This window comes from Scyliorhinus canicula, chromosome 4, assembly GCF_902713615.1.
Source record: "Scyliorhinus canicula chromosome 4, sScyCan1.1, whole genome shotgun sequence".
Lineage (NCBI taxonomy): Eukaryota > Metazoa > Chordata > Chondrichthyes > Carcharhiniformes > Scyliorhinidae > Scyliorhinus > Scyliorhinus canicula.
Window position 1 is genome coordinate 127,609,006 of NC_052149.1, and position 12,070 is coordinate 127,621,075.

A 12,070-nucleotide genomic window follows, 5' to 3' on the forward strand; every position below is an offset into this window, starting at 1 on the left:
CATTCTCCCCATGTTTGTGTGGGTTTCGCCCTCACAACCCAAAGATGTGCGGGGTGGGTGGATTGGCCACGCTAAATTGCCCCTTAATTCGTAAAAATGAATTGGGTACTCTATCCTTGTGCAATAGGTGTCTGCGCTAACAGGGCTTTTCCTTGCATGTCAGATTATTCTGCAGTGACATGATTGCCCATATTATTTTGTTCATTGTAGTATGGCATTTACTATGGTGCATGGCATTTACTACAAAACCAACGGTGCAGAAAGAGGTCATTCAGCCCATCACGTACACCTGTGCAAGCGAAGAAAAGAGAAACCAGAAACGAGCTGCTCATTTTAGTCCTTTCCAGCACCCTGTCCTCAGCCTTACAGGTTCCAACACTTCTGATGCAGATCAAGGTACATTTTCAATGAGTTGAGCATCTCAGCCTCAACCACCAATTTAAGCAGTGAATTCCAGACACATACACCTTCTGGGTGAAAAAGGTTTTCCCTCATGACTCCTCTAATCCTTCTACCAATCACCTTAATCTATGCCCCCTGGTAACTGACCCCTCAGCGAAGAGAAACAGGTATTTCCTGTGTAGGCCCCTCATAACTTTTTATACCTCAATTAGGTCACCCCGCACTCTATTCATAAGAAAACACTAGCCTATCCAATCTCTCCTCATAACTGCAATTTTCAAGCCCTGGCAAAATTTTTATAAATTCCTCTGTACTCTCTCCAAAGAAAGAAGGTCCTTCCTGTAATGTGATGACCAGAACTGCACACAAAACCTCAGCTGTGGCCTAACCAGCATTTTATACAGTTCCACATGACATCTCTGCTTTTGTATTCAATACCTCGCCCAATAAAAGAAAAGAACCTTGTCCACCTGTCCTCGAGGACCTGTGAACAACATGCACTGCAAAGTTCCTCACTTCATCAACCTCTCTCAATATCTTCCCATTTATTGAGAATTAATTTGCCACTTTTCCATTCTGGAGGCAAGAGCTCTCCTTTTTAGTACCAACTAGAGCCAATTTTTTTGTCATGTGCACATTTCCCAATCACACCATGCATATTTAAGTCCAATCTCAGAACCAAATGAATGATTTAGTATGCATCTGATATATATTAATGACCTAGAACTTGGTGCACAGAACACAATTCCAAAATTTGAGATAACACAAAACTCAGAAGAACTGTTAGCAGGTTGTGCAGAACTGGGGCAACATGGTGGCACAGTGGTTAACACTGCTGCCTCACAGCTCCAGGAGCCAGGCCTCAGGTGACTGTGTGGAGTCTGCTCGCTCTCCCCATGTCTGCATGAGTTTCCTCCGGGTGCTCCGGTTTCCTCCCACAGTCCAAAGGTGTGAAGATTAGGTGGATTGGCCATGCTAAATTGCCCCTTAGTGTCCAAAAGGTTAGGTTCGGTGGGGTTACTGGGATAGGATGGAGGGGTAAGCTTAAGTAGAGTGCTCTTTCTAAGAACATAGACAAGTTGGTGGAATGGGAGGACAGGTGGCAGATGACGTTTAATGCAGAGAAGTGTGAAGTGATCCCATGTTCTTCCTACCAAAATAAGAGACAGTATAAAAAACTGGGTACAGCTATAAAAGGGAGTGTAGGAGCAGAGGAGCCTAGATGTATATCTGTACAAGTCATTGAAGGTGGCAGGTCAGGTTGAGAGTTGTTAATAAAACACAGTATCCTGGGTTTTATTCATAGACATGAGCCGGGATTCTCTGAGCAGGTCGGAGATTCACCGGGGGAGAGCTGGAGAATCCCGCCACGCCGCCAGACCGCTAATTCTCCAGCGACCGGAGAATCGACGGCAATCAGCCCACGCGGTCTCCACAGCGCCGGTTGGGAGCCGCTGAAATGGGCCCCCGGATGTGGACGTCCTGGTGGAGGGCGGGGGTATCTGACTCCGGCGGGGTGGGCTTCCACGGGGTCCAGGCCCGCAATCGGGGGCTTCCGATTGGCAGGCGGCCGCGATCTGGAGGGGGCCTACCTCCTGCCACGCAAGCCAGCTGTTCGGTCGCCGACATGTTGCTCCGCTCCGGCGCAGAGATGGCAACTGCACGCATGCGCAGCGTGGAGACAGCGTGCATGCACGGACCCATGCCGGCTGCATAGGGCCGGCTTACGGAGCAGCGCACAGCACTCCGGCTGCGTTCTAGCCCCCGATGAACAGGAGAACTATTGGGCCTGGAGGCCCGTTGACGCCGCCGTCAACATTTGGGCACGATATCGGTGATTCCCAGCCATGATGTGGAGATGCCAGCATTGGACTGGGATGGGCACAATAAGAAGTCTTTCAAAACCAGGTTAAAGTCCAACAGGTTTGTTTCAAATCACCAGCTTTCGGAGCACAGCTCCTTCATCAGGGGAGTCTATTAATAGAGGCAGAGAGAACATTTCTGTCACAAATTTGGCCTCATGGAGTATTATGTCCACAGTCCTGGGGTTTAGGAATAATGTGAGGGTATTAAGACAGTGCACAGAAAAGATTCACGAGAGTGGTTCTAGAGTTGAGGAAATTCAGTTATCAAGATAGATTGGAGAAGTCAGGATGGTTTTCCTTTGGGAAAAGAAGGCGGAGAAGAGGTTATATAGAATATTCAAAATTACGAAGGGTCTAGGCAGAGTTGATGGGGAGAAACTGTTCCCACTAGTGAAAGAATCAAGAGTGAGTGCACACAGATGTAAAATAATTAGTAAAAGCAGTAGTGATATCAGGAAAAATCTTTTCATACAGCGAGTGGCTTGGATTAGAATGCACTACCTAAGTATGTGGTGAAGGCAGATTCAATTGAAGCATTTGAAAGGGGGTCAGGCTGTTGTCTGAACAGGAAGAATGGGAAGGGTTATTGGCAAAAGGTGGGAAAAGGTGCTCGGAGAGCTGGGAGGGCAAAATGGCCATTTTCTGCCCTGTAACAGTTCTGTGATTGCGATCTGGCGTAGTACTGTGACAGAACTAGTATCGAGCAGCAGAACTGGAAGTGTAAAGCAGAGTGAAAGATATATTTTAGAAACCCCATTGAGGCTTGTTTAGAGATCATAGAATCGACAGTGCAGAAGGAGGCCATTCGGCCCATCGAGTCTGCACCGGCCCTTGGAAAGACCACCCCAATTACGCCCACGCCTTAACCCTATCCCTGTAACCCAGTAACCCCAGCTAACCTTTTTGGACACTAAGGGCAATTCAGCATGGCCAATCCACCTAACCTTGCACATCTTTCGGGACTTATGGGAGGAAACCGGAGCACCCGGAGGAACCCACACAGACACGGGGAGAACGTGCAGACTCTGCACAGTGACCCAAGCCGGGAATCGAACCTGGGACCCTGGAGCTGTGAAGCAACAATGCTAACCACTATGCTACCGTGCCGGGTTGGAAAGACTAAGTTTTCCAGCATGGTTTTCCAACAGGCCAAGGCAACTTTGATGAAAAGTAGCAGCTATTGCTAGGGGCAACAGGGTAGCATGGTGGTTAGCATCAATGCTTCACAGCTCCAGGGTCCCAGGTTCGATTCCCGGCTGGGTCACTGTCTGTGTGGAGTCTGCACGTCCTCCCCCTGTGTGCGTGGGTTTCCTCCGGGTGCTCCGGTTTCCTCCCACAGTCCAAAGATGTGCGGGTTAGGTGGATTGGCCATGTTAAATTGCCCGTAGTGTCCTAAAAAGTAAGGTTAAGGGGAGGGGTTATTGGGTTGCGGGTATAGGGTGGATACGTGGGTTTGAGTAGGGTGATCATGGCTCGGCACAACATCGAGGGCCGAAGGGCCTGTTCTGTGCTGTACTGTTCTATGTTCTATGTTCTATGTTCTATCAATGTTTCCGCAATTGATAGACTGAAACAAATTACAAGCTTAAGCCTGTAAGTATAGATACGGTTAAGAAACATTGTAATACCACAAAGGGAACAATTGCTCTGCCCCCACTATTGACCATACCGCATAATAATGGAAAACTGAAGGAAGTCTATAGTCCAGAGTCAATGGGGACATTAGAAAAAGGGGCCTGCGAGTGATTTAATTTCATCCTTTAGATGATAAGTAGATGATTTGGTATATGCTCCAGAAGAATGCATCACCCTGTGGATTCAGGATAGGTGCAGAGGGTCCAGAATGTATCTTTCGGTGACTACTCATTGGTGGAGCACGGAGTCAGCTTAATCAAAATAAGATTAGATACCACGTCACCATTTGTGGGGGTGTGACTGGTTCCAAACAATTAGTCCTTCCTTCTGCCTGACCCCTATACTGAAATGACATGGGTGGGAGACCACAATCCTTATATGGGTCCAAGTTCGCAATGTAACTGAGAAACAGGTCAACATTTCACTTCAGGCAGAGGCTACATTGGCTGATGCCCAATTCCTGCACTATCCCTCCAGCTGATCCAAATACAGTATTCACCTAGCACCTGGCAGAGTCGAAGCAGGGCAACAAGGTAGATTAGCAACAAATAGAATTAGGGGATTGAGTGGTGGAATTTAGTATATCATGTGGGAACACACCTACGATAGCACATAACCGCCTGACTGAACTGTTTTTACTTTCTTGATGTGTTGGTTTCAGTGTATATCATATGGATAACTATAAATTTGCACAATTGATTAAGCAGGGGAGGAGGGATCAGACATTGTTCTTCACCCTCAAGGTGGGCAGCATGGAGGAATATCGAGGTCGACAATAAAATAGACATCTTGCTTGGATGCATTAATCAAGGAAGTTCAGCAGGCAATTGAGAAAGCAAATGGAATGTTGGCCTTTATCCCAAAGGAAATGGAATATAAAAATAGGGAAGTCCTGCTAAAACTATACAATGAATATCGCTTATTGTCACAAGTAGGCTTCAAATGAAGTTACTGTTCGGGGAGGCGGGTACGGGAATTGAACCGTGCTGCTGGCCTGCCTTGGTCTGCTTTCAAAGCCAGCGATTTAGACCTGTGCTAAACCAGCCCCTAAACAAGGCACTAGTTAGACCACACCTGGAAAACTGAACAGTTTGGTCTCCTTATCTAAGGAAAGATATTTTGGGGTAAAAGCAAGGTCTTTCCAATCCAAGCGAGGGAGCAGGAAATGACATTGGGGGAGATGTCGTTCAAGGTGGGGGGGGGGGGGGAGCTTTCTATATTTGGGCATCCAGGTGGCGCAGGAGTGGGAGCAGCTGCACAAGCTGAATTTGCCTCTGTTGGTGGAGCAGGTGAAGGGAGACTTCAGAGGGTGGGATGTGCTCCCGTTGTCACTGGCGGGGAGGGTGCAGACGGTGAAAATGATGGTTCTCCTGAGGTTTCTGTTCATATTTCAGAGCCTTCCTATTTTTATCCCCAAGGCTTTCTTCAAGAGGGTAAATGCGGTGATTTCTGGGTTTTATGTGGGCGGGTAAAACCCCGCAGGTGAAGAAGGTATGGCTGGAGCGGGTCAACGGGTGGGGAGGGCTGGCCCTACCGAATTTTATAAACTATTATTGAGTGGCAAACATAGCAGTGGTCAGGAAGTGGGGTCGATGTGGGAGCAGGTGGAGGCAGTCTCATGTTGGGGCACGAGTTTAGGGGCATTATTAACGGCGGCTCTGCCGTTCTCGCCGGCTCGGTAATACATAAGCACGGTAGTAGTGGCTGCCCTGAGGGTGTGGGGACAGTGGCGGAAAGTATGGGGTGGAGGGGGCTTCGGTGTGGGCACCAATTTGTGGCAACCACCGGTTTGCTCCGGGGGGGGGGGATTTGGGGGTGGCAGCGAGTGGGCTGGGATCGAGCAGATTGGGGATTTGTTTATTAATGGAGGTTTCCGTGTTTTTAGAAATTGGAGGAGGAATTCAAGCTGTCTGGTGGGAATGGGCCCTGCTACTTGCAGGTAAGGGACTTTGCACAAAGGCAAGTTTCGACCTTTCCGCACCTGCCGCCTCAGGGGGTACAGGACAAGGTAGTGTTGAAAATTGGAGTGGGGGAGGAGAAGGTATCGGAAATTTATAAAGAGCTCATGGACTGGGAGGGAGCCCAGGTAGGGGAAGTAAAGCGAAAGGGGGAGGTTGAGTTGTGGGAGTATGCCCTGAGTAGTGTCAACCCGTCCTCGTCATGTGCCAGGCTTAGACTGATACAATTCAAGGTGGTCCACAGGGTGCACATGACTGTGGCCCGACTGAGCAGGTTCTTTGAAGGGATGGCGGATAGGTGTGGGCAGTATGCGAATGGGCTCGCGAATCATGTCCACATGTTTTGGGCATGTCCTAGGCTTAGGAGATTTTGGCAGGGATCTGCCGATGTCACGTCCACTGTATTGAAGGTAAGGGTGTTTCCAAGTCCAGAGGTAGCATTTTTTGGTGTCAGAAGACCCAGGAGTCCAGGGGGCGAGAGATGCTGATGTTTTGGCCTTTGCCTCCCTGGTAGACCAGAGACGGAGCTTATTGGCGTGGAGGGACTTGGAGCCCCCGGAATCAGGGGTATGGGTTAGTGACATGGCTGGGTTTCTCAGGCTTTTGACAAAATCAAGTTCGTCCGGAGAGGATTGACGCTAGTGCTTGCCCGGAGGTGGCAGCCACTTATCGACTTCTTTGGGGAAAATTAAGCTGTCAGCAGGGATGGGGAGTAAAGGGAAAGAGGGAGGCATGATGGTTGATAAGGTGGGAAATGGTTTGTGAGAAAGGAGGATTGGGGAATTGTGTATGTAAGCCATGTTAGCTGGTTTGGGTGGGTGTTGTTTACTTTGTTTTTTATTCCTCTTGAAAATTGTTAAAATTATAAATGCCTTAATAAAAACATTTAAAAGAAAATAATAATCTTGTTTTGCAAGACCAGAAAGCTTTAAGGGGATCAGGGGTTATGGGGAGAAGGCAGGAGAATGGGCATAATAAATATATCAGCCATGATTGAATGGCAGGGCAGACTTGATGGGCCGAATGGCCTAATTCTGCTCCTATGTCTTATGGTCATCCTGCATCATGAATCATTCTGAATGCTTCAAAAGAACAAAGAGAACAAAGAACAAAGTAAATTACAGCACAGGAACAGGCCCTTCGGCCCTCCCAGCCTGCGCCGATCCAGATCCTTTATCTAAACCTGTCTCCTATTTTCCAAGGTCTACTTCCCTCTGTTCCGCCCGTTCATATACCTGTCTAGATGCCTCTTAAATGATGCTATCGTGCCCGCCTCTACCACCTCCGCTGGTAAAGCGTTCCAGGCACCCACTACCCTCTGCGTAAAAAACTTTTCACGCACATCTCCCTTAAACTTTCCCCCTCTCACCCTGAAATCGTGACCCCTTAAAGAAGAACAAAGAAAAAGTGGAAGATTACTCACTCCACACAAATACGGAACCTAGATACCTCAGACCACAAGACAGTTACAATCTGTCAGTCAGACTCCCGAAAGATAGTAAAACAATAGTTCTGAAAAACCACTAACCTGAGCAACAATGATGGGGACAGATAAAATAGTTAAGGGAAAAACCAATGACCTTGCTGGGTAACCACCTGGAGATTTGTACAAATAATAATTCTATATATAAAAGGGTATACTTGACTAGAACAATATAAAAGGACAAACCATGACGGAGAGTTACAGAGGAGTCTGCTGGACCGCACCTTCTATCCAAAGGAGCAACAAGGTACATTTGTGGGAGATGGGGCTGGCCAAGGAACCAAGAAAAGGAGAATTTGAAGAAGAAGCTAGACATCAGGTGTTTCATTAGGTGAGTAGGGAAGAAGCAATCTATACAAAGAATTCCACATAGTGCATATGTGCATGGACCCAATTCCCTGCACTTACCATTGAAACGGAAGAGACTGTTAACTAGAACACAAGTTAAGGATTTTCAGGAAATAAGCAGAATATCTCAGGCCCCTAAAATGCAGGAAAATCATTGGAAAGACAAGGGGGTGGGGCGGGTACAACTAGTCTAGTCTACACGACTTGGCGACCCTCAACTTGGAAGGAGTACCTGAAGGAAGTTAAAGCCCTGTGGCCAGTGGACACAAAGTAGAGCTACAGACACAAAGAAGCTCTGCAGTATGGGAACACCAAGAGAAGAAATACGCTATTGCTGTAAAGAAGACAGGAGAACTGTCCGCACCCAGCTGCAGACAGAAAGCAAAAGCAGAGAGGAATACAGAATGTGTGAAGAGAAGCAAGCTCTCTATGAAAAGGTTGCAAGAAGAGCAAAATACAATTCCAGAAGATCCTGGGCAAGGGGTACATGACTGACTTTAGTGGGACAAAATCGTAAAAAGCAGTGCAAATGTGAGAGGCATGTGAAAGGGCTGAGAGTTCACACCAAAGGAGCAGATCCAAAGATGTGCAGGATTGGCCATGCTACATTAGCACTTGGTGTCCAAAGGTTAGGAGGGGTTACGGGGATAGGGCAGGGGTGTGGGCCTTGGTAGGGTGCTGTTTCAGAGGGTTGGTGCAGACTCAATGGGCTGAATGGACTCATTCTGCACTATAGGGATTCTATGATCGTGAACCAGGTATTGTTGGTTGGTCGGTCAGTCGAAAAGGAACTCTGGAAAACTAAGCCATCAGGGCTGATGTGATCCAAGTGAGAGAGGGTTCACAGGCATATGCCTGGTCGGGTTTAACCCTATACAGGGACCTCCGGTGGAATTCAGCTGCAGGTGAATGCAACTCGAGGCTGAATCGATTGAGTGAGAGATTGTCCGTACCAAGTTAGAGAATTTTGGAATTGCATGTGATGCCAACTGTGTGGAGTGTGTCCAGATGCTTGTGGCTGTGTAATAGGCATTTTTGTTGTATCGACTATCAAAATTTAATCAACTTTTTTTACTTGAGGAATCATTTGCCTGTTAATTCATGTTTTTTTTTTCAATTTAGAGTTACCCAATTATTTTTTTCCAATTGAGGGACAATTTTGCATGGCCAATCCACTTAACCTGCACATCTTTGGGTTGTGGGGGTGAAACCCACGCAGACACGGGAAGAATGTGCAAACTACACAGACAGTGACCCGGGACTGGGATTGAACCCGGGCCCTCCATGCTGTAGGCAGCAGTGCTAACCACTGCACCACTGTGCTGCCCCCAATTTGTTTAACTTACTTTAATGTAAGTTATAAAAAGTGAAATCTTGAGGTTCAGTCGGTATATTTAATTATTTTGGTTTATGATGCTGGAATTGCAACAGTCTCAAAAGCACTGATACTACCTGCTTCTGCCATCCCATGCATCAATGAGTTCTAGATTCTCATCACTCAGTACAGAAATTACCTTTTTATTTGATCGGTTTGTCTTCATCTTACAATTATAACAATTATAACTTTTGTTTTGAACTTAGCTACAAGTAGAAATATTCTTGTGGTTCTAACCCTGCCCTGATTTAGTCCATCGTAACATTATTCACTGTTTCCGAAAGAAATATGGGAACATTATAAAACCGTTATGTTAATTACATCAGGAAGATCTGTGTCAGGTAGTAGGCATCCCATACTCGTGTGAAAAGCTATTATCCACAACTTAAACCAGTTGGGTCACACCTAATGAAACATCACAATGTAGCCTCTCTCCACTTATGTGGAAAAAAAATCACAAGATAGGTGTGGAGGTGGGAAAGCCATTCCCCAGTGATTCAACGAGAACCACAAGGCCCAACAATTATCAGGCTGTATTGACCGAAGATGGGGTAGGTGAGAGTGAGATGTTCAGACACCAGCACCATCCCAATTGGTAAGTGAATGTAGGGAGCACGAGAAAGGTATAAAAATAGAGAGCTTCATGCTTCTTAGACTGGTCACACAACTGATAGCTTAATCGCTTCTGAAAAAGATGACTATGTCTTTCAGCCTTTATAGATTCAGGAGATTCTCTGCTAGTTCACTTAGGTGTCTTTCTTCTGTAACATTCTTTAACTAATAGGTGCAGATAGGAATCTTAAAAGGTACAGTGTATTTGGATGAGTAAAATACTGAGTTAGCTTGTCTTTTCTAAGGGGTTAATAGATAGGAAATGCTGATGTATGACTTAGATGATGTAGTATTACAGACATCAGTCATGTCTTAGACGAGAGCGTGCAAGGGCGATTACAGTCATGCCTAGGAGCAAAGTGCCTACTCTGTAACCTGTTTAGATGTAGTACTAATAAATAAGTGTCAAGCAGATACCAAAGTTTGTCTACAGTCAGTCTACTCATCAAGTGTCCCAAGATAGAAGGATCCAATCTCAGAGCATGTCTCACTCAAGGGTGGACACTCAGAACTGTTGCTTAACTTGTGAATGTAGGAATGTGTTATAGATTATATTTTATATTTTGTTTTAGTAATGTTATTAAGAACCTTAGTTTAAAATACATACAGGTAGTATATCTACTAAAACTGTAATTAAGGTGTCAAAGGTGAGGTAATCATGGATTTTAACCATTTACTTGTTTATGGGATGGCTAATAGAATATTGTTTATGTTTTTGGAGGTTCTCTGGGATGTCAATAATTAATGAGGGATGGTGTTTAGTCCTAGCTAAACAGATCATGGGGCATTGTAGTGGGATGCAGATGATGGAGTTAATGGGAGGCGCCAGGTCTGTGTGGTTTTGGCAGTTTAAAAAAATAATCTTTATTGTCACAAGTAGGCTTATGCAATGAAGTTTCTGTGAAAAGCCCCTAGTCCCAACATTCTGGCACCTGTTCGGGTGCACAGAGGGAGAATTCAGAATGTCCAAATTACCGAACAGCATGTCTTTCGGGACTTGTGGGAGGAAACCAGAGCACCTGGAGGAAACTCACGCAGACACAGGGAGAACATGCAGACTCTCCGCACAGACAGTGACCCAAGCCGGGAATCAAACCTGGGACCCTGGAGCAGTGAAGCAACAGTGCTAACCACTGTGCTACCATGTCGCCCATAGCATTAGAGTCTAACAAGACAGAAGGATTTTCTGAATGTTCCTGAAAGTATCTCTTTCAATGGCTGCACAGAGATCAAGTAACACTGATTGCTAACTTTATTTACGAGTGGATTATGAACTGTATTGGGTTGCTTTGTTGGAATGTATATAGTGGCAGGTGTAGATAGGGAGTTAAAGTATTTCCTTTTATTTAAGAACTGTAACTGTTAATTGTAAAGTTATTTCTTTGATGTCAATGTGGTCAGTTCTGCGTTTAAATTAAACTTTGTTTTAACACAAGAAATACCTATTGGTCAGAGTCATCACTCCTGAGGTGAAGTATCCTTTCTTCAGTTTTATAAATTACAAATTGTTTGGGGTTTCTAATCTGGTATCCTAACAAACTTTATAAGTATCCGAGTTGAGAGTGAATCCAGTGCGGAACATTATTTGTGTGTAAGGTGGGTTCAGTTGAAACAAAGTAGCAACGGATAACTGCAGTAAAAATGGCTCATTTCTCAGCACTCCAGTAGATAATGCCCGTCTCCGAGAGGGGATTGGTTCAACCAGGCCACTCGTAAGGATCAAAGTCATGTAAGATTTGAAAGTTGCCGGACTTCTGGCGACGGTGGGCGGGAGGCAGCCGCGCAATGGAGGGCTTCCATTCGGGAACGGCATTTTCGGGGCTTTAAGCCCGGTACCAGGGTCCACGGAGGAGGCAAAAGCAGGGAGAAGTCACAGAGGAGGCACATTAAAGGAAAATGTCGAGGAGGAGCAAAAAAACAGCCGTCTAAAAAACAGCTGTAGGTCCGTCGGGGAGTGGAAAGGTCACCGCGGGGTCACCAAGGAAAATGGAGGCTGCAGCACCGGGGAGGCCGCATTGCTTACGGCTGAAGAAATAACTAAGGTGATGGCTGCGGAATTCGAAAGGCAGTTTACAAAATACATGGAGACAATGAGGAAGGAGATGAGGGAGGTTTTGAGTGTGCTGGTGGAGGAGGCGATTTCCCCGGTGACGACGGCGGTGGCGAGTGCAGTGGCGGAGGTGCAGGAGCAAGGAGAGGTGCAGGAGCAAGAGGAGGCGCTGAAGGAAGTGGAGGAGACATTATTGCAGCACGGTGATCAACTTACCTTCATGGGGAAGGAGATGCGGAAGGTGATGGAGATTAACAAAGATCTGCGAGAAAAAATGGAAGACCTGGAAAACAGATCCAGGCAACAGAATTTGAGGATTGTGGGGCTGCCCGAAGGAGTTGA

At 46.3% G+C, this 12,070-nt stretch overlaps 1 protein-coding gene across 4 annotated transcripts in view; it reads right to left on the reverse strand.

The window, feature by feature from the left end:
• The window catches only part of rabgap1l (RAB GTPase activating protein 1-like), a 698,291-nt gene that overhangs the window by 109,227 nt on the left and 576,994 nt on the right, over positions 1-12,070 (reverse strand). The window lies entirely within an intron of this gene.